This window comes from Pinus tabuliformis, chromosome 1_2, assembly GCF_031772625.1.
Source record: "Pinus tabuliformis cultivar Carrire ecotype Pingquan chromosome 1_2, CPIR1, whole genome shotgun sequence".
NCBI lineage: Eukaryota > Viridiplantae > Streptophyta > Pinopsida > Pinales > Pinaceae > Pinus > Pinus tabuliformis.
Window position 1 is genome coordinate 539362969 of NC_142298.1, and position 23607 is coordinate 539386575.

General features: G+C 40.8%; 1 protein-coding gene across 12 annotated transcripts in view; it reads left to right on the forward strand.

Moving 5' to 3' along the window:
- Positions 1 to 21021, forward strand: part of ICS2 (isochorismate synthase 2) — a 349138-nt gene extending 328117 nt beyond the window's left edge. For 9 of the 12 annotated variants that reach the window (XM_089395535.1, XM_089395524.1, XM_089395528.1 and 6 more), the window contains one exon: positions 20088 to 21021. The gene's annotated coding sequence lies outside the window, so the exon portion shown is untranslated. Of the gene's footprint in view, positions 1 to 18907; positions 18957 to 19524; positions 19574 to 19744; positions 20032 to 20087 lie in introns of those variants that run through there. The other 3 variants (XM_089395526.1, XM_089395525.1, XM_089395527.1) reach the window with 3 other exon arrangements.
- The last annotated feature ends 2586 nt before the right edge of the window (positions 21022 to 23607 follow it).

Consider the following 23607-nt stretch of genomic DNA (forward strand, 5'->3'; position numbering starts at 1 on the left):
ACTTCGGCCAAAGTGATTGGAGTCCGCTCTAGGAAACTATACAGGTTCAGTTTTCACTCGGCAAGAGCATTGGTGAGTAGCACATCTGGTAGCACTCACACTAGTACCACCAGCAGTAGAGACTTGTGCAAGTTATGGCACCAGAGGATGGCACATATGCATCATGGAGCTTTGAGAGTACTAAGGGAGATCACTACTGGAGTTCCTGATTTCAGTGTCGAGCATTATGAGATTTGCAGAGGGTGTGCTTTGGGCAAGTACACCAAGTTACCATTCCCAGCGAGCGACACTAGATCTACAAGTATACTGATGTTAGTGGTCGTATGTCTCATATGTCTTTGGGTGGTTATGGGTGCTGATTTTTGGTAGCATCAGATGTGAGCTAGCCATGAAAATTGGTGGAGAGGCTAAGGCACATGAGATCTCCAAAACCCAGAAATCGTTTGGAGAAATTCCACCCAAATGGAGAGATATTAAAATATTTAATATTTTTAATGGGGTTCCTAAGTCTAAACTTAGGAAAATCAAAATATTAATGTGTATTAACATAATATGGGTGAGAAAGTTCTAAATAATGAGGATCAAGCTAGATCTAATCTTAGCCATTGATTAGGGACTTAATCTCAGCCGTTGAATTGTCAACAGGAAAAGTATAAAAGGAGGCTTGAGGGTCAGTTGGAGATACACCAAGTTGATCAGTCAATTCGATTTTTTGAGGCAGGGTTTGCTGAGAAACCTTGTTAGTGATTTGTTGCAGCAAGCGGTAGTTCGGCAGAAGACCGAAAATACATAGAAGAGAGGCAGAGAGAGTGCCAGAGAGACAGCGCAGAGCCTAGGACGGTTGACGCAGAAGCAACCAGGACTGACACAGAGGACGTAGAGGGCCAAGAGGCTAACGCAACAGCCGCAGAGGGCTGCAAAGCTGACGCTGGGATGAAGAGGTTGCGCTAAGGAATTTCTATGGGGTAGACTGGGAGCGGAGCTGATCAGCTGACGCAGAGCCGTAAGAGGGTGACGTAGTTCCAGAAGATAGCTTGGAGCAGCTTTCGCTCTCCATCTAAGGAACAGTCGAAGTCACTGTGAGGCCAATCATCCAGTTGTTGATTAGCTGAAATATTTGTCTCCAGAAAGAGGTAGTGCTGCCGAAGAAATTCTCTGAAGGGTGAGCCATTTCTGGCACCCTAGTTGTATTCAGAAATCTGCATAATAATAAATCCCTCATATCTGGTGCATGATTTTCCCACATTGGGTTTTTCGGGGACGATTGTCCAAAAATAACAGTGTCCCTTGTGTTGTCTCAATTTATTTCAATTGTTGATCTATATATTTATGAAGGCTGCAATTGTGCTTATTTCGATGTTTATATTATAAAATAACTTGTTAATGTAAAGAACAAGTAGGAGAATAAACCAGATATTGCAGTGGGGGTTTCTAATGTGTTAGATTCAGAAATTCTCACATGGTTTCAGAGCGATTGCAGACCACAGGAGGACTGAAGACACCATTAGAAGAAATATGAAAAATTTGCAGCAAAAGCAGTTGTCCCGAGAGACAACGTTGTTCCAGAGCTGAAGCGGCGAGAGAAGAAGTGACGCAGTGCTTAGAGAGTGACGCAGAGGCTCACGCAGAGCCTGCATCAGCATTTTGAGCCAAGGGAAAGGTCAGCACAAAGGCAAAGAGAGGCAGAATGAGCTCACGCAGAGCCACATCATTCTTCTTAGCCAAGTAGGATTGACGCATTTGGCTAGGGAGCTGATCCAGCCTAAGCCGTGACTACGCAGAGCCTGAAGGGCTCAGATTCTTCAGTTGTCGGGGCTAAGGGAATTGTGCAGATTGTGATTTGAGGAGCTGGTGGGACGTTGTTTATGTCAGTGCAGAACAGTGTCTAAGGAGGGAATCACTACCTCGACGGATTTCTAGCCAAGGAATCCAGATCCGAGTTGCAATTGCAAAGGAGGATTGGAGAGGAGCAGTTCGACAGTTGGCCAGAGGATTTCCAGGAGGGAAATCAGAACTCAGAGGGAGTCCAGAAGAGGAGCAGAGATGGCAGTGAACCATAGTTTTTAAAACTGGCCTAGCTAACCGATTACCGGTCTAACCGGCCGGTCAGCAGGGCCATCGGTTGGAACCAGAGCAAAAACCCGGATAATGAGGCTGCTTGGCGAGAAACTAGCACTAACCGGTCCTAACCAGCCGATGTGCTACAAACTGGCCGGTTTTGTCCTAAACCGGCCGGTTACCTGCCATGCCCACCGAGGACCCACAAAGCGGCTTTTCCAATGAAGTTTAGGGGTTTTGGAGGAAAACTAAGGGTGCTTTCCCTCCAAAAACACCCTCTCCAAGCTTTTAAGTGGCCCCTCTCCCTCTCATTTGTCTCACACATCTGATTTGGAGTGTTTATGAGTGTTTGTGAGTTTGTTTGGGAGCTTGGAGAGTGTTGAGTTTTTGCTGGAGTAGTCATGTTGGAGTTGGAGTTGAAGCTATTTTGGAGATAGTTTGTAGCCATCAGTGGAGTTGGCATCTTCAAGAGGAGGCTAAGGAAGCTAGTTTGCATTTCCAGATAAGGATTTTCACTTTAAAATTCCCCATTTGACTCTTGTCTATGAATTAAAAAAATTTATGTGTTATAAATTTATAAACTTCTCACTTCTATCATCTATGCTCTCAAATCTCTAGTTCTATGCTATCAAATTTTGTAGCCTGCATGTGCATTTGTTTTCCTAAATTTAGCTTTAGTTTTCCATGTTGCTTGGCTGCAAACTTTTTTTTAAATGGCAGATTTCTTTGCAAATTGTAATTATTTCAAGAAAACATGGCTCCAAAAGGAAAGGACAGTGCATGGGCTCATTGTGATGTAATTGATGGAAAAATGATATGCAAATGATGCCATAAATCTATTGGAGGTGGGGGTATTCTTAGATTGAAACAACACTTGGCTGGGATAAGAGGCCAAGTAACGCCATGTGGTGCACCAAATGCAGTGTTAGGTCCTATTAGGGCAGAATACATTTCCAAGCTTGAAAATTTTTATGAGGATAAGGCTAGGGAGAAGGCCATCCAAGATGACATTGCAAGAGGGAATTATTAGAAGCCATGAAAGAGAGTGGGTATGATGATTATGAGATTCAAGACTCAACTTCTATCCCTTCCACTAATGACCCCTTTCACTATGTTCATCCTTCTTGTAGCCAACCATCAAAAGGAACAAAGATAACAAACATCCAAAGTTTTTTCTCATATTCTGCCAACATTGCCTCTTCTAATCCCACTTCCTCCCAGCCAAGTCGTCAACCCACTTTGGATCAACATTGGTAAAAACAATGCAAAGAAACTTCTCATCAATAAATTGCTAGATGGTGGTACGATTCAGATATCCCATTTAATGTTGCTCACTCACCTTATTACCAAGCTATGTGAGACTCTGTTATAGCTGCAGGAAAAGGCTTCAAAGGCCTTAGTATGCATGATTTGAGGGGAGCTCTTTTGCAAAAAGAGATATCTTCCATTGATGAGTATTTGGTTGAGTTTAAATATTCATGGCTCAAAACAGGTTGTTCCATCATGTCAGATGGATGGGCCGATGGAAAGAACCGCACTATCATTAATTTCCTTGTTTCTTGCCCTCAAGGAACCATGTTTTTGAGATCAGTTGATGCATCTGATAAGGTGAAGGATGCAACCCTTCTATTTGAGCTTTTGGATGACATTATTCAGGAAGTTGGGGAGAAAAATGTTGTGCAGGTCATCACCGATAATGCCTCAAACTATGTTCTTGCTAAGATGCTTGAGTTCAAATATAAGACCATATTTTGGACTCCATGTGCTACACATTGCATAGACCTCATGCTTGAGGACATAGGCAAAGTGGAGTGGGTAAAAAACACTATAGAGCATGCCAAGTGCATTACAAAATACATTTACAACCACTCATGGGTATTGAGCCTAATGAGGAAAAACACTGGGGGCAAAGAGCTTGTTAGGCCTGCAATTACGAGATTTGCAACTCACTTCCTCATGTTGCAATGTCTCAATGGTCAACATAAAAACTTGTAGAAAAATGTTTTCTTCTGAAGAATGGTCTAAATCTCGGTGGGCTCGTAGACAAGATGGAAAAGACACCAAAAAGAAAGTGTTTGACAATTATTTTTGGAAAAGGTCTGTAGAGCTTGTGAAAATTACCGAGCCCCTTGTTAAGGTGCTAAGGATGGTGGATGGGGAAAAATTGGCCATGGGCTACATTTATGAGGCTATGGATCAGGCAAAGGAGCAGATACGGGCAGCTTACAAGGACAGGTTAGCTAAATATGGCCGTATATGGGAGATCATTGATAACAAATGGAACAATCAACTCCATCGTCCTATACATGCAGCTGGGTATTTTTTGAACCCAAAGTATCATTATAAAGATTGGCTAGGAGATCTGCATGATGGGGAGGTTAGAGCTGGATTGATTGATTGCTTGGAGCGCATGGTCCCTACCCATGCAAACCAGTTGGAAATACATAGACAACTTATTGTTTTCACTATGGCAGGTGGTACCTTTGGCAAAAACTTGGCAAAGATGGCAAAAGGTGTGGATCAACCAGGTAAGCAGTTCCAATTTCCAATTTGTTTTTCTTTTCAAGATAAAATTGTTTACGTTCTTTACAATTCAAATTATAAACTAAGTTACTAATTAACGTCTTTTTGTTTGCAGCACATTGGTGGGAGTCATTTGGTGGCCAGTGTCCTCAATTGCAAAGGTTTGCAATTAGAGTCCTCAGTCAAACTTGCAGTGCTTCAGGTCGTGAGCACAATTGGTCTATTTTTGAGCGCATACACACGAAGAAGAGAAACCATTTGGAACAAAAATGGTTAAATGATCTTGTTTTCGTGCAATACAACCTTCGACTGAGGAGGAACCAAATGATGAACAAAACACCTGATCTAGATCCCATTGTGTTGGACGATATTGATCCAACATCAGAATGGGTGGAGGAGACTGAAGATCCTGTGTTTGAGGCTGATTTTGATATCGACATGGCTTTAGCAGGGGATGAAGTAGATTTGTGGCGGCATCAGAACCAAGATCACTAGCGGCATCAAGGAAAGGCAAAAAACCAATGGAAGGAACTAGTCGTGCAGGTCGACAAACTCGTGCTTCCATTAGGTCCACTTCTATTGTTATTGGTGGCATTGCTATTGAGGTTGCAGATTACGCTGAGGCATCCTCAGACTCTGAACCAGATGATGTCTATGTAGCTCCTGATGATGATCCTGTGGCTAGTAGTGGTGATGAACTTGATGATTGATCATGTGTACACTGTAGACTTGTAGTAGGCCAATGGCCTCATAGCTTGCAGCATTGTTTTTGGACTTTATAGGCCATTTAGAGCCTCATTACTTATGTATTTTGCTATTGTGTCGATGATATATATTGCACTCGGTGCCATTTAGATATATTCACCTTTACATGGTATATAAATGAGCAAACTTTGCATATTTTGTCTCTATTAGCTTGGAATCATGGTTTTAAATCTTAAAAATAGTTTTGTTTCATTAAAAATTAATTATTTAATGTATTTTTATAAAATCGGTTCATTTAGACCAAACCAATCCCGGTTAGACCGGTTCTAATTGGTAAACCGGTTCATTAGGTCGACCGGTTCCAGTTTTAAAAACATTGTGGTGAGCGGACTAAGGGATCATGACAGATTGGACGAAGCTTCCAATTTTGTTATCTGGCAGGCCAGGACCCTGGCAGTCCTGGATAGGCATCGCATCAAGGACTATGCCTTGAAAGTAGTGGCTATCCCAGTTGACCCAGCTGAGAATGAGAAGTATGAGGAGGCCCAAGTGAGGGTGAACTGAATGATCCTAGACGGGGTCAAAGATCATGTCATATCACATATTGTTGAGAAGAACACAGCAAAGGAGATGTGGGACACCCTAACCTCCTTATACCAGGGATCTTCCGTGCAGAGGAAGACGCTACTGGAAAATCAGCTGAGGTCATATCAGATGCAGAAGGGAGAGAAGATAGATCCCTTCCTTCTCAGGTTGCAGGGGATTCATGACGAGCTTACTTCAGTAGGGTCTACTCTAGATCCAGAGTTCTTAGTCAGGACTGCCCTGAATGCAGTCTCCGAGGAGTGGGAGACATTTGTCCAAGGTATTTTGGGCAGAGCGACTCTCCCCAATTGGGAGGAGATGTGGGCAGCTCTTCGACAGGAAGAGCTCAGGAGATTGACCAAGACAGAAAGTAGCAGCAAGGGAATTCGGAGCAAGGAGGAGGAGGAGGAGGATGCAACTCTTGCATCTGCGGGACAGCAGGGACTATAGAAGAGGAAGAAGAAGGATATCTCCAAGGTAAAGTGCTTCAATTGTGGGGAGCTGGGACATTATGCATGTCAGTGCCCCAGGAAGAAAAACAAGGGAGAAGCTTCCGACTCAAAGGCAGCTCCATCTAAGGTGAAGAAGGATGTCGAGACTGATGACGATTGTGCCATGAATGCTCATGCGCCTCTAGAGAAGAGGTAGGGTGACATCGAGTTGTAGTCAGGAGGACTACATGCAAGGGCAGGATCCTTGAGGTACCCAAACTCTTGGATCACATCCGGCTATGGGAGCCCTTAAAGACAGTAGCATGATGACGGGTGTCAGGTGGAGCAAAGTGTGATGGAGCAGCAAGGCGCGGCTAGAGTGCAGAAATCTGAGGCAATGCAGTGGAGGTTGCAGCAGTGCGAGAGGCACAGAGGTATTTGCAGCAGCGCAGTGGCAACAAAGGGTTAGCACAGATTAGCAACAGAGGCAGCTTCAGCGTCACGAGGCTTCCAGACTGTCTAGGATATTAGTATTTAGGAGAATTCAATTACTTACTTCTCGGTAACTGAGTTGCAATGCAGCAGTTAGCAATGGCAGTGCTATGGGCAGAATGTTGAGAGGGAGCTGCAGTACAGATGTGGCAATGGCAGTGTCATGGGCAGCAGTACAGGAAGGAGCACTGCAAGTGATGTGAGACAGCAGGCCAAGCATAAGCACAGGTACCAATGCAAAGGATCAGTATGATGCTTCTATGGTGAGGCATTACTAGAGCACATTCCTTGCTAAGAGGGAGTGTTGATTTTTGGTAGCATCAGATGTGTTCTAGCTATGAAATTTGGTGGAGAGGCTAAGGCACATGAGATCTCCAAAACCCAAAAATCGTTTGGAGAAATTCTACCCGGATGGAGAGATATTAAAATAATTAATATTTTTAATGGGGTTCCTAAGTCTAAACTTAGGAAAATTAAAATATTAATATGTATTAATATAATATGCGTGAGAAAGTTTTAAATAACGAGGATCAAGCCAGATCTAATCTTAGCCATTTATTAGGGACTTAATTTCGATCGTTGAATCGTCAATAAGAAAAGTATAAGAGGAGGCTTGAGGGTCAATTGGGGATACACCAAGTTGATCAGTCAATTCGATTTTATGGGGCAGGGTTTGTTGAAAAATCGAGTTAGTGATCTGTTGCAACGAGGGGCAGTTCGGCAGAAGGCCAAGAATACATCGCAAAGAGGCAAAGAGAGTGTCGAAGAGATAGCGCAAAGCCTAGGAAGGCTGATGCAGAAGCAGCCAAGACTGACGAAGAGGCTGAGGAGGCCAGCACGGAGGACGCAGAGGGCCAAGGGGCTGACGCAGAAGCCGCAGAGGGCTACAGAGCTAACACTGGGCTGAAGAGGCTACACTGAGGAATTTATGTGGGGCAGACTGGGAGTTGATCAGCTGACGCAGAGCCGTAGGAGGGTGATGCAGTTCCAGAAGATAGCTTGGAGCATCTTTCGTTGTCTAGCTAAGGAACAGTTGAAGTCACTGTGGGGCTAATCATCCGATTGCTGATTAGCTGAAATATCAATCTCCGAAAAGAGGTATTGCTGCCAAGGAAATTCTCTGAAGGGTGAGCCGTTTTTGGCACCCTAGTTGTATTTAGAAATATGCATAATAATAAAACCCTCATATCTGCTGCACCGATTTTCCCGCATTAGGTTTTTCTGGGGACGATTGTCCAAAAATAACGGTGTCCCTTGTGTTGTCTCAGTTTATTTCAGTTGTTGATATGTATATTTGTGAAGGCTGCAATTGTGTTTATTTCAATGTTTATATTATTAAATAACTTGTTAATGTAAAGAACAAGTAGGAGATAATAAACCAGATATTGCAGTAGGGGTTTCTGATGTGTTAGATTCAGAAATTCTCACAATGAGTATTATGTTATATTCATTGATGAATACTCTAGGAGGACTTAGATATATTTCCTAAAGATCAAGGGTGAGGTCTTCAGTCGCTTTAAAGAGTTCAAAGCTCTTGTGGAAAAGCAGACAAGTAGGAAGGTTCGGGTCTTGAGGTCAGACAATGGTGGTGAGTCCATCGATAGTGGGTTTTCTGATTTCTGTGCATAAGAGGGCATTAGGAGAGAGTTCACGGTTCCTTACAACCCCCAGCAAAATGGGGTGTCTAAAAGGAAGAACATAGCTATTTTTGGGGCTGCTAGAGCGATGATTCATGATTAGAGGTTGCCTTTGTTTTTGTGGGCCAAGGCCTGCAATACTGTTGTTTATCTTTAGAACAGGAGTCCTCACAGAGTATTGGGGAATATGACTCCAGAGGAGGCTTTCACTAGAGAGAAGCCTCATGTGGGACATCTTCGTATCTTTGGATGTCTCACATATTCTTATATCCCCAAGGAGCAGAGGACGAAGCTGGAACCCATGGCAGAAAAGGGTATCTTTATGGGTTACAACGAAACTTTGAAGGCCTATCAAATCTTCATTCCTTCTAAATAGAAAGTGGTGATTAGGAGGGATGTGAAGTTCGAGGAGGAGAGGGCCTATCGGAGATCAGGGAGTATGATAAGAGAGAGTCACAAACTTCTCCTCAGCAGGGAGGTCAGGTACAAGGCACAGGACCTCAGGGTTCTGGATCGACCAGTACAGGAGGTACTTCACTGTCAATGACATCTAGGGCACCAGTAGCGAGTTCACCAAGCACTTCTTTAGGGAGTCCATTGGTACAGAGTTCACATGGCACTTCAGCTGACATAGGCACAGGTGCCAATACAAGTTCTTCGAGGACATGTGTTGGTACAGGCACACCAGGGTTAGTTGGCAGACCTTCAGGTTCACCAGGCTAGGGGGCATAGGATGAGGTTCCCTATGGGAAGCTTCTTCAAGGAAGAGGAGACCCAAGTGGCTTCAAGGCACCTTGAAGGAAGCAGACTCTGTTGGTCCTCCGAAGAGGGTGAACAGGGAGAATGTGCCACCTGAGCTGTTTTGCAGTTATGTAGCCAAGGCTACCAGCATTGTTGACTCTGAGCCTACTATCTATGAGGAGGCTGCCAACCAGGAGGTATGGAGAGAGGCTATGGTGGAGGAGTATGCCTCTATCATTAAGAACAATGTTTGGGAAGTGGTGTCAAGGCCTGAGGGCAAGTGAGTTGTGACATCCAGGTGGCTCTACAAGATCAAGCATGCTGTGAATGGCAGCATTGAGAAGTTCAAGGCGAGATTTGTGGCTAGAGGGTTCTCACAGATAGAGGGAGTTGACTATGATGAGACCTTCACTCTCGTAGCTTGGTACACTTTTATCCGGTTCCTTACTTATATTGTTGCAGAAATGGGTTCGCAGATCCATCAGATGGATGTGAAGACCGCGTTTCTGAACAAAGTTATAGAGGAGGAGGTGTATGTTGAGTAGCCACAAGGCTTTGAGGTACTTGGGTAGGAGACCTACATTGTTGTAGGGGATGATCCGCTCATTCTTGTGTTGTATGTTGATGACTTGTTCATTACTGGGGCAGAGAGACTGATTAGTGGTTGCAAGGAGGATCTTGCTATGGAGTTCGAGATGAAAGACATTGGGTTGATGCATTACTTTTTGGGGCTTGAGGTGTGGCAAGAAGAGGGGCATATCTTTTTGGGGCAGGGGCAATGTGTTGTCGATGTGTTGAGCAGATTTCACATGGCAGATTGTAGACCCATGTCTACACCTATGATCACCAACTGTAAGAAGCTTCATGCTTCAGCTTCTAGTTTGGTGAATCCCACATTGTATAGGCAGCTAATTGGGTCCTTGATGTATGTGGCCAACACTAGGCTAGATATATGCGTTGCAGTGAACACACTTAGCCAATGCATGGTTGAGCCTAGGAGGGTGCACTGGATAGCTGCAAAGCACATTCTTCGCTACATGCAGGGGATTGTTGATTATGTTCTGGACTATAGGCGGGGAGATGGAGTGAGGTTGGCAAGTTACACAGATGCAGGTTGGGCAGGTTGTGCTCCTGACAGGAAAAGCACTTCAGGGTGTTGCTTCAGATTCGATTCGGCAGTTGTGTCATGGTTCAATCAAAAGCAAAAGTCAGTTGATTTGAGATCTTCTGAGGCTGAGTATATGGTTGCTAGCCAGGCTAGTTGTGAGGCCATTTGGCTTCGCAAGTTTTTGTATGGCCTATTTGATCAGGAGTTGAGACCGACGATTCTTCACTATGATAATTAGAGTTGCATTAAACTCACGAAGAATCCAGTGTTTCATGACAATTCGAAACACATTGACATCAGATATCATTTCATCAGGGACTATGTTCAAAAGGGGGCAGCGAAGCTGGAGTATATATCAACAGATGAGCGGGTAGTTGATGTTCTCACGAAGTCTTTGCCAAGAGGCAACCATGTCCATTTCAGGGATAAGATGGGTGTGGTGAGAAACACTTTCCTCGGTAAGAGGGAGTGTTGATTTTTAATGTACTTTGGACAAATGGTTTCCCATGGGTTAGTCTCTACCTAGGGAAAAGTGTCCAAAATAATTATTTTCCTAAGTGTGACTTTATAAAGTGAAAGTGACTTTATAAGTGGTAAAGTCAATGTTAAATTATAAAGTGAAAAGTGACTTTAGACATAAAGTTCAATGTGGGTACTTTATTTAATGGATGAATTAAAAAAATAGAAAGTGAGAATTAAATGCACATTTATTCTCATCCCTTGATCTAAATGAATCTGAGCCATTAGATCTTAGGATTGCACAAAAGTCATTTAGGGAAACAAAAGCGGGAAAAGAAAAGAGAGACTGCATTCATTCTTCATTAGCAGATTGGAGAAATGAGGTTGAGATCTGGAGAAAAGTTTTGAAGGAGAAATTTGTTGCAGCAAGCTGAAGGAGCGATTTCTGGGAAAAGTTGGGCACGGAAATCGAGGCATAGAAAGCAATGTAAAAATTTTGAATAATATGACACATATTCACAGAGATTATCGTGATTATACACTTATAAGCGGAACATGCATAATACATAACCTCCTCTACGTTGATCATCAATTTACAGAAGCAGAAACATTCAGGGGTGTACATAGAAGCATCAATCACACATATCAACACAATATTTTCCCGGGGAAAGCATCTCGCTAAAAACCCCAACTATCTGTATATTATATTGTTTGAGAACATGTAACAAACATAGTACAATACTCCTCACAAGTACTCAGTACTATCTCCACCTGTTACACACAATACAGCTCAGATATGATCTCCAAATCTCCTCCACTGCTTGCCTGCCTCCACTGCACAATACTTGCGCAAGAATGAATGAGAATGGTTTACCAAACTCGTATTTAACCTCCAAAGAATCACTCACACTGGGAAAGACGTGAGCAGAGGCTATAATACTTGGTATTGGCCAATTCATTGGCATACTCAATCCCTTTGATTGTGCAAATCCTCATGCACAACTATAGTCACAACTGATAGCAATCTGATCCTCTAACAACTGTCCCTGCTGAACTGAACATGCACTGACATGCAACTGAGTTAACTGATGTATTCTATAGTTGCATTATGAGTTAATAATTAGTTTAACAACTCATCATTAGTCTATTTACAGTTAGACTAATTACAACTAGTTTAACCAAGTCAAACTGAACACAACTCCGTCAACTCTACAATCAACTCCACCAAACTCAACTGATTGAGTTCTAACTGAAGTCAGGCATGCAACAACTCAACTGACCCACAAAGAAAGCGTACTTCCTTCTGACGGCTGCATGTGCCACATCTGTAGCTCAAACTGAAGTGCTCCAAGAGAATAAGATCAAGTTTATAGTCCAAATATTATTATGAGACAATAATATTTGACTTTTCTATTTTTGACAGCCAGTCTAAAAATAGACTTTGATCACTCCTGCTGTGATCACTCCTGTTGTGATCGCTCCTGCTATGGTCACTCTTGCTGTGATCATCCCTGCTGTGGTCACTCCTGCTGTGATCATCCCTACTGGGATCTAAAAATAGAGCTTGCGCCATAATTTGCCTGCGGGCCCACTTAGTGAAGGCGACTCTTTTCACTAAGCTCCATCATCTTGTTGCATTCTCAACAAGAATTTCTTGTTGCACACTTTTCAACACTCCCTCTCAACAAGAAAGGTTTCCTCTCAAACCCGACCCTGTAACCCTGGAATGTTCTCCATGCAACACATCTAGCCGATCCACTTGCTCTGTCATCAAAGTCTCTGACTGCTATTGCCTCTGTCGACTAAAGACTCTGCATCTCTGTGCTCTTCAGTATCTGACTGCTCTAGCCTCTGTCACTTTGATCTCTAACTGCATCCGTGCTGCTGTTGGTTCTATCTCCCAGCATTGCATCCGCACTGCACCTCCCAACTGACCTCCCTGTTGGGCTAGAAACACCCTTTGATGCTGAAGCTCTACCTGCTGCTGACAAGTGCTCCCTCTCTGACATCTGTGCTACTGCAACATCTCCATGCATCTCGCACCATTGCACACCTCTCTGTGCCACCTAACACTGTGCAAAACACTTGTGCCTCTCGCATTGCTGCAGCCTGCTAGCTATGCGATGTCCTGGGATTCCCTGCACTGTCGCTCTCTCTGCCGCTCCATCCGCATCTGTCTCTACCCAATCAGTCAGTTCCTGCTACTACACATTGGGGCTCCCGTAGCAAGGTCTCATCCAAGAGGTTGGGTACCTCAAGGATCCTGCCCCTCCTCCTTGGGACTATCAATCCACATCACCCCACCTCCTACCTGGAGGTATGGCTGCATGCGATCCCTCTGCCCACCTGGCACGAAGTTTCCCCCTACTGGAGGTCTCTGCATGAGTAGATGTCTCTATTCGATCTCCTCTTAGCTTCCCTTGTTGTGGCTCCTCCACAACCTCCTGAAGCTGCTGCACCAATCGTGGCTCCTCCACAATCATCTGAGACTTCTTCTGGCTCTGCATGTTGAAAGGTAACATACCTTCCCTCTCAACCACCAAGTCTCCATCAATTGCCTCGCTGCTCAAGGCTTTGCATGCATCTTGAACCTCAAGAGCATACAGGTTCTTGACCCGTGAACCCTCCTCATGACAACGAAAGCATCGCACTTTCGATTTGTCAACCTTCTTCCCACCACTGGAAGAACTGGATTCGGAAAGAGAACCCTTCTCCTTCCCCTTCTTCACCTTACTCGCTAAGGCACAGTTCTCCTCATCCTGCATGGATGAAGAACCATCTCTGGTGCTCCGTCTAATCTCCTCCTGCATAAGATCCGACCAAAGTCTCTCCCATCCTGGCAGTTTCTCCCTTCCATTCACCGAGTCCTGGTAGCTGTGCCAACTCTTAGGAAGGTCAAGGAGTACTAGACTCACCATCCTCATCCGACAGTCATCCCCACACTTCCCAGCTCATCCTGGCATTGGGTGAACTTCGTGAGATACTGGGGCATACTGTCTCCATTCTCACACTTAATGTTTCTGAGTTTTATCTCTTGCTTTGGAATTAAATTCGAATTCCACCAGCTCAAAAACTCAACCACTTCTGATCTAGAATTCGTGAGAACAAAGTATTTCTTGTACAGAGATTGACTGTCTGGGCATTCACCGGATATCTCACCTTCCAAAAGAAGGATGAATCCAGAGGCTACCTGGCCCGATTACAGACTCTGCCTGAAGAAATAAAATGTAAACACTTTCTGAATAATAGATCCGATGATCAATCCTCGCTTGATATCCTGTAAAAATCTCTTCTACAAATCAAGCAGCTCTGATACCATGTAGAAATTTTGAATAATATGACACATATTCACAGAGATTATCCTGATTATACACTTATAAGCGGAACATGCATAATACATAACCTCCTCTACGTTGATCATCAATTTACAGAAGCAGAAACATTCACAGGCGTACATAGAAGCATCAATCACACATATCAACACAGTATTTTCCTGGGGAAAGCATCTCGCTAAAAACCCCAACTATCTGTATATTATATTGATTGAGAACATGTAACAAACATAGTACAATACTCCTCACAAGTACTCAGTACTATCTCCACCTGTTACACACAATACAACTCAGATCTGATCTCCAAATCTCCTCCGCTGCTTGCCTGCCTCCACTGCACAATACCTGCTCAAGAATGAATGAGAATGGTTTACCAAACTCGTATTTAACCTCCAAAGAATCACTCACACTGGGAAAGACGTGAGCAGAGGCTATAATACTTGGTATTGGCCAATTCATTGGCATACTCAATCCCTTTGATTGTGCAAATCCTCATGCACAACTATAGTCACAACTGATAGCAATCTGACCCTCTAACACCTGTCCCTGCTGAACTAAACATGCACTGACATGCAACTGAGTTAACTGATGTATTCTATAGTTGCATTATGAGTTAATAATTAGTTTAACAACTCATCATTAGTCTATTTACAGTTAGACTAATTACAACTAGTTTAACCAAGTCAAACTGAACACAACTTCGTCAACTCTACAATCAACTCCACCAAACTCAACTGATTGAGTTCTAACTGAAGTCATGCATGCAACAACTCAACTGACCCACAAAGAAAGCGTACTTCCTTCTGACGGCTGCATGTGCCACATCTGTAGCCCAAACTGAAGTGCTCCAAGAGAATAAGATCAAGTTTATAGTCCAAATATTATTATGAGACAATAATATTTGACTTTTCTATTTTTGACAGCCAGTCTAAAAATAGACTTTGATCACTCCTGCTGTGATCACTCCTGCTGTGGTCACTCCTGCTGTGATCATCCCTGCTGTGGTCACTCCTGCTGTGATCATCCCTGCTGGGATCCAAAAATAGAACTTGCGCCATAATTTGCCTGCGGGCCCACTTAGTGAAGGCGACTCTTTTCACTAAGCTCCATCATCTTGTTGCATTCTCAACAAGAATTTCTTGTTGCACACTTTTCAACAAGCAAAAGGTATAGTATGAACAACATTTAATGATGTGAGTTGCATACTTGCATGTCGTTCGAGAGAAATTTTTGGGGAAAGAACGTATAGTCCGTACAGCGGTACGAAAATCCATACAGTCCATACAGAATCTGTACAGTACAGTTTGTACCCGTACAGTACATATTTGTAGCTTCAAGTGGGCACAAAAATCGAGGCAAAGTGGGCACGGTTTTCAAAGAGTTTTGGATTGAAGAGATAAGTTGTATTTTGCTATTTTGTTTTGTTTGCAAATGTATTTTTCCTGAACTTGAAAGATAAATAAATTTGAAGAGCTCTCTAACAGGTTTTCCCCAGAGAAGATTGAAGGGGTTTTGCTTGGGTCTAAGTTGACAAAAAATTTGTGTATTTTTATGTGTGTTGTTGTTCTGTTTATGTCCATATTTATTTTTCAGCATGTGTTGACAATCACAAGTGTTTTAATGTGAAAATTTCATTTCCAGAATTCTATATGTTGAATGTATGTTTATGGGAAAAGGCATTTAACTGAATGGAAGTGATAAGGTGAAATTAAAACTGGGTTGGGATTGTAGAAAACTTTTTAGTCATCAAATTTCAGCAAAGGTTGGGCAATTCATCACCCGCCACGGGTTGGGACAATCATGGGTTCCTTAATGATGCAAGGGACTCACATAAGGGGGGGCCTAGGAACCAGGGTGATGGCCACAATGATAGGGATAGCGCTCATGTTTGGCTTTTGCCCACGTGCTAAATTTGTATGTCCCAACCATCTTTTGCATTTTATGGTACATTTCTAGTTGTAAGTGTCCAAATTATGCTTTTTTACTTTCTTTTTAGCTGGATCAACCTCCAGAGCATCGTTTCAACCCCGAACCAAAGTGCGGACAAGGGGAGGGGGAGGCTAACTCCTTATGGACCCAAATGGACAAATGTGGACCGGGATGCAAAATATGTGAAAAAGGGTTATAATGAGCAGCGAGGAGTGATGTATGTGGTGTGGGGAAGAAGGACCTGAGAAAAATTGGAAATTTGGTTCCTATTGCAGCAACTAGAAATAATTCTCCCAACTGTTAAATTTTTTTTTTTTAACAATTTATTTACTGTTTGCTACAACAAATACTGAATCAATCACACTGCAACGTACACAAATAAAACTGCGGAAGAATAAACACTAGAATAAATGCTAGCACACATACATAAATTTACACAGTTATTTTTGGACCAATATCCTGGGAAAAACCCAACTTTGGAAAATCAGTGCAGCAGTTGAGGGTTTTATTATTATGTAGCAGTGAAATAATCTGAGTACAACTGGATGCCGAAACTAGCAATCCTACAGAGAAAAACTAGTAAGAAAAATCTAGTGAGGAATTTCCTCACTCCACAGGCAAATTCGGGCTCTGACCTCAGCTCAAATTGAGTCATCCAAACTGTCTTTGCGCAGTTATTGCATCACCCTAGCATAGTCACTTGTGCACTCAGTTCGAACCAGCGTCTCCTCAAGCCGTTTGGTCTGCTGCAGTCTGGGAAAATGTCTCTCCTAGCCTCTGGAACCTTTGCCCAACTTCCGACTCTGAAACTCAGCTTTTCCCCAACAGATTCGAAATTGTCTCTAGAGGCTACTGCGTTGCTCTGCATTAGCCTCATTGTGGCTCACTTGCCTCTCTGCAAATGCACTCACCAGAACTGGAATTCTTCCTCTGGCTTCACTGTCTCTACCTCTCTCCCACTGCTTCGATCTCACTGGCTCTCTCTCTAGACACTGACTGCTGCTACTCTGGAAATCGATATGCTCATGAAATTGAACTGCTCAATTGATTTCTCCAAGCCCCATCAACTTCTTCTTATAATCCTCTATTGAGACTTTAACGACCAAGATTAAATCTTAATCGATGGCTAGGATTAACTTGAAGGATCCGTGTGAGTTTCAAGAATATACACACCTTAACTTAATTAATTCTTATTAATTAGTCATATTCCCTAAGTTTAGACTTAGGAAATATTTAAAAACTGTCTAATAATCTAATTAAGTTATTTCTAAGCGGAATTTCCAGAAACAATTTCTGGGTTTTGGAAATCTCATGCATTCTAGTCTCTCCACAAAATTCCAAGGGTTGAACACATCTGTTGCTACAAAAAATAATAGGACCACGCAACCAAAATCAAGGTTTCCAATGTAGTGCCATTCCTAAAGTTAGTAGCCAGTAGGGAAGATCCCATGGGACTATGATACAAGGTTAACAACGAAGTTGGAAAAGGGGACGAGTACAAACCAATCCCATTATTTCAGTCGAATTCCCCCCACTAATCCATGCCCAGAAGTGTCCATGATAAGTAAGCAAAAATACCCAACTACATAATGAAAGCCATACCTTTGAGGTTGGAAGGCCTACCTTCAAACAGACAATCATAACAAATGGGCGAGGGCACATAATGGCTGTCTCAGGTGGCGGAGATGGTGGCACATCAAGCTATCTGATGGTTGTTGGCTGCCGGCTGAAGACAATCTAGGGGAAAATTTTCTCCTATGGGTGTCACCCACAAGTGGTGGGTAACACAGCTCAGGTAGATGTGTCACCTCTGTAACACTAATAAACTAAACTGAAAAAATTGAGTATGTGAAAATGAAAAATTTAACAGCACCAAATAATATAAAATAATAAACAAGGAACCATCTTAACCTCAATATTTTAAGCACACTAAGTTTGTGCTTCGATTTATATTTGATCCCTCTCCGTGCTTAATAGATTCGAGTTAAGATGGATCATTATGTCATACACACAAAGCATAGATCCATTTTCACTATGGATATTTTATTTATACAAACAAGAAGGTTTCAAGCTACTTTTCTTATCTAGGGTCTTTCTTTCTACTTTCCCCATGTAATATTGGGACCTTTAGGGAAGAAATAAAGGGCTAGGACCTTACCAGAACTTTAGAAGACCTTCTTTTCATACCTTCTCCTGAAGGGGGAAGTGGTACCAACCCCTTATAGATGATATTACCATCCCTACCTTCTTCCTTCGGCCGAAGTGGTACCTTCTCCCTTGAATGCTGGGGTCATGACATGAAAATGTCTTCCAGCCAGGGCCTTCTACGGAGTCATGTGCTGTCTTTTATCCTTGGCAGGAAAGAAAGCCAAGAACTCTGTGAAGAGCAGGCATGAAAACATCTTCCAAGTAGATAACTTCTGCTATTTTTAAACATTTACATTCCAATTTCTTTTTTATTCCTTTTGGTGCTTAATAGAACCAAATTTAATAGAGATCTACGCTGGTTGTTCTCGGTTCTGTGATATGAACATGATTTTGATGTCAAACGTTTAATGATGATTTGGAAGCTCTTGAGAGATTGTCTAATGTATTGACATGTTTCCTTGAGATTACAAACAAACTCAGTTAACAATCTTTGATCTATTTTTTAGAGTAGATGGGAACCATTTTTTATGTATTGCTATTGTTTTACCCCTTTTTGAAACCTATATAGAAAATATGTTATTTCAATGGCCATTTTCATGGTATCCCTTTAAAGTTTAAACTATTATTGAGAGTAGGTGGGAACCATTTTTTATGTATTGGTATAGTTTTACGGTTTACCCCTTTATTGTAAACCTATGCAGTAAAGCTGTTATTCAGTGCCCACTTTAATGGGTTCCACTATATTGTTTCTCAAACCAGATCAACCCCCAAGAATTTCAAAATGAGTATCAAATCAACAATTGATCAGGTTAGTAAAATGCTCAAGTACAAGACCACGATCTGACTTTTCTGTTGTAAGCTGCCTACATTGCTGCTTATTCCATTATCGAGAAGTTTTGTCAAATTACAATCAGACTTTATGTTTTACGCTGACTTGGTGGCTTCTTATTCCATTATTTTAGAATTTTGTCAATTATTTAAAGGACAATTGTAGCCCAAGAAGGATATAGTGGAAGAATGTTAGTCTCACAACAACTATCATAAACTGGGCAAATTTTTAATGAGATTATAACTTTCTTTTGAACAGTCTTAGATACCAACATGCAACAAGTTTATCAAAAACTACGTTTAGTACTTAGTATCAATGCATGAAAATTTATATTTGATACAATCGCATGGTAGTAGAAGACAAGCATATGCATATCCCTGATCAAAATCTTACCTCTAGCTTGCAAGAAGTAACTAAGTATTAACTACGTTTAATACTTAGTATCAGTGCATGAAAATTTACATTTGATACAATCGCATGGTAGTAGAAGACAAGCATAGGCATATTCCTGTTCGAAATCTTACTTCTAGCTTGCAATTCCTGTCAGGTATGCGACTGACATTTTTCCTCTCCAAAATCCCACGTGTCCAAATTTGGTTAGCACCTATTCTTTTTTCTCCGAGTTGTTTTTTTTTACTTCTTAATATTTATAAATGCTATACTTGAAAACCAGAGTTGACTGAACTGTTGAGCCAATGCTAAAGTTAACGTCCGTCCGGTATTCATTTATCAATGATGACTCCTTTATTGGTTTCTGAAATGTGAAGGCCGATACAGAAAATAGAAGACCAAGTGGCTTGTGGAAATCTAGATGATATTTGCAGTGTTGTAGTTATCATTGGCTTAACGCAGTAACATGTTATGTCAAGAAATTGTAGAATGAAAGTGATGAATCCAAACACTAAGCAGGCTTCTCATTTGATGTAACAATGTACTATCCACTTTAGTAAATTATTTGGCACATGCATATACGCATAGGAAATATGGATACACGCAGAGATGTCTCTCAAGCACAACCTGCAAAGTTATTCGTGATATGTTACAAGCTTTTTATAATGTTTGTCGTGTACTATCCTTCTGAATATAACGTTTCATTGTTAAACTTTTCAGGTTAACCATTGTGGGTATGTTATGCTGTATGACATTACTTTGCCTGCTACTAATGATAATATTTCAGATTAACGACTATTGATACTCCTTCAGAGCAACATAGGGCCTTTCGGCCGTGTAAACTTTCACTGTGCTTTCAGAGAATCATTAGTGGCATTTCACAGCATCAGAATTCGAAATGCTTTGAATGGTTCAGATACCTTGATATCAAGGCAGAACGTTATTCAAAGTTAATAAGATTGTACCCATCCTATTCTGCCAAAAGCTTGAGTAATGGATTGCATAAAGAAGAACTGATTTTAATCCAACAAGCCAACGAGTGTTCTTTATTTGTTGGCAGCCTTAGAACTGCCCAGGAGGCATATGCAGGGTTATTATTTACTAGACATATTAGCTAGCCAACCGTCTCAGAAATTCTCATATAAATGTGGTTAAGAAAAAGTCGTTTATTAACAAACTATTGGATTGAAGAATTAAAGGTCGTTTATAACAAATTGCTGGATTGAAGAACTAATATCAGTGGCTACCTTACCGAAGAACCCAGTTTGATCAGTTTGGTCCTTTGGCTAAGGATCCACATCCATGTATAAGAGGTTTGGTCAACAAGAAAGGTGAAAAAAAAAGGTTCTGTACAGGGCATGCCGTACTATGTTCTACTTGTCAGGTGAATCAGTGACAGGTTTTACTTTGATGTGGAAATTCAGGCCACGTCTTTGGAAGCTCATATTTTCAAGTTCCAACTGAATTTTATAATTTAACTTTTTCATCTGTATGTCAGCATTTTCTGTTTAGTAGGCTCTTAGATTATACTTATGTAGTGAGTGTGTACGCGTGCATTGGTGGTACACATCCAACATTATATGAGGCAATTGATACAGCTGACCTATCTTAAAGCACAAATCTAATGTAAATCATTGTATGTTATTTGATTTAATTGTCACTTTTTTTTATTAAAAATGAAGCCCAATGCTGGCAAACTAGAAATAGTTCTACAGCTAAGCAATCATGTTTTGTCATGAGCTATATATTAAAAGACTTGAGCTCCTGCGATTTACTAACATCTTAGATCATAGAAGCTTCAAAATGAATGCCACGGGAGTCATGTTCTAGCATAGTGATGTTTTTTCTCGGCAAATTACTCTATACATTTTCCTCTAGTCCTCAAAAAATAATAGTTCTTACATGATAGTGATGTCTTGAGTAATGCAATGGAATGTACTGATTATATCTGTGATTATGTGACATAATTTACAAACTTACCCTTCCAGTTACAAGTAATATTGGTATACGACCCTACAAAAACTTAATGGATTTTTATTTATAACAACTAGTGCATGGTTATATTAACTTAGTAATTTTAAAAAGAGTGCCGTCGTAGTAGAACATATACGAAGACTCATGAAGACTTCTTCCTTCTTTGCATCAAGCATAATTTTTAGACATATTAATATAATATTAAAAAAATCATTTTCTGTTAATACAATATATTTTAGTTAATCTCCTTAAACATACATAGCGATCTTTGCCTTTTAATTATTATGTAACTTTAATATGAAAGTTTGTTATTAATCATTATGTAACTTTAATATGAAAGTTTGTTATTAGAGAAGTAAAAATATATTATAAAAATTAAAATTAAAAGAATATATGAAAGTTTGTTATTAGAGAAGTAAAAATATATTATAAAAATTAAAATTAAAAGAATATCGTAATCCATTATTTGCATATTTCAACTTTGGGGAAAGCTGAAATGTTTTATCTGACTTCTTTTGTGGGTTAGATTTCTATATTGAGAACCTTGTTTGGTCTCAGAAAAATTGATAACATTTCTTTCAATATTTTCAATTTTCAATATCATGTTTGAATATATTTGAAATAATAAATTAAAAAAAAAAAATTGCATGCAATAAATATCAATCAAAGTAAATAATAACAAATAAAAGAAAAAAAATTAATGAAAAAAAAATTATTTTAAGATAAAATGTAATTTAAGTTATGAAAATTATAAGTATTATTATCTTATGTAATGACAAAATTTTATTAGTATTATTATCTTATGTAATGACAAAATTTTATTAGATTGTATAAAATTACATGGTATTGATGAGTATCATAAATCCACACAAATTCATATTTAGAAAAATATAAATTTGACTCTAAGAACTAGGATGTTTATAGAGGTGGGGTCTCTCCCTTACTTCCCCCAAGCCATGGACTCACGACCTTAATGTAGCAAGTTGATTAGTCCTTAAAAAACATGACCTCATGAAGTATTCATAACGAAGCAAGTAGGCAAATGACCAACATGTAATGGCCGAGGACATGAAGGTCCAAATTTCTAGAAGCGTGTACAACAACCAAAGGAGACTCTATATGATCACCACCTTCAAGATGGTTAATGTCGGGAGGTGTTGTAGCTGCTACAACCCCCCTCCAAAAAATTTCCCATGCTTTGATTTTGGAGCCTCCCTTTGGTCATGAGAACTATTGTTTTAGAATACCAAGACCACTTCTGGTCTTATTTTCCTAAGTGTCAAGTTTTCTTCTTAGAGTTCTAAGTGTCACAACCTCTCACTCCTTCATGCCTAGTTTGTGATGCCAGAAATGGTGCATTCCCTTAAACAGCTATTGGGCACTTCATGATGACATTCAATCTTTGTCGACAGTTAACATCCAACTTCTAAAGATAGACAATGCACATTTTGTGAAGACAAGGTTAGGCATGCCTTGATGACACTAATTGCATCCCTGATCTGAGGGACTACGTAGTTACTTATGGCGATCAACTCTGTAACTCTGTGTCGAAGTGAACTGTGCAACGCCTTGTGACAGGAAATTGTGCAATCAGATGTGATAACCCACTGTGTAATCTCTTATGCTAGTGAACTGCACAGTTCTCGAAGATAGATAATTGCACATCCCTTGAAAATAGGAAGTGTGCACTTCCCGATGATAGCCCATGCGCACTTCTAAATGGTAGTGTTTCATGCTTTTTCAAGATGTTATCTTTACATGTGTCAGTTGATTAAGTTTAGCTCCTTGATTTTAGGCATGCACGCTCGAAACCCTAACCCTAACTCTATGAGTGCTCATCTATATAACAAGCCATCCTAGAGTTCATTCTCACACTCATCTTTGGAGCTTTGACTATTCTCATGAGCACAAGGAGATTTTGGTTTCATTTGCGCCACTTTTCTAAGTAAGTTTCTTAACTATCTCTTTTTGCTACGTTTGTTTTCACTTTTGCCGTGTTTTCTTTCGTAAGTATTGTTTTTCCCCACTTTTCATATAACAAGTGTCCCTTTTGCTATTATTAGCTTTTGCAAGTGTCGTTTTACCATTTCATGTCTCTTTTCTAGTGTCACTTCACATTCCATGTCTTTTCGTATGTCAGTAATCATTGTGAGTATATTAATGCATGTTTGTCTTCTCACTTTCATTGTTCTTCTCACTCAATGTGAATGCATACTTGGTTAAATCTCGAGCTTATCTACATCCTTGCTTCACCTTGCTCCCTTCA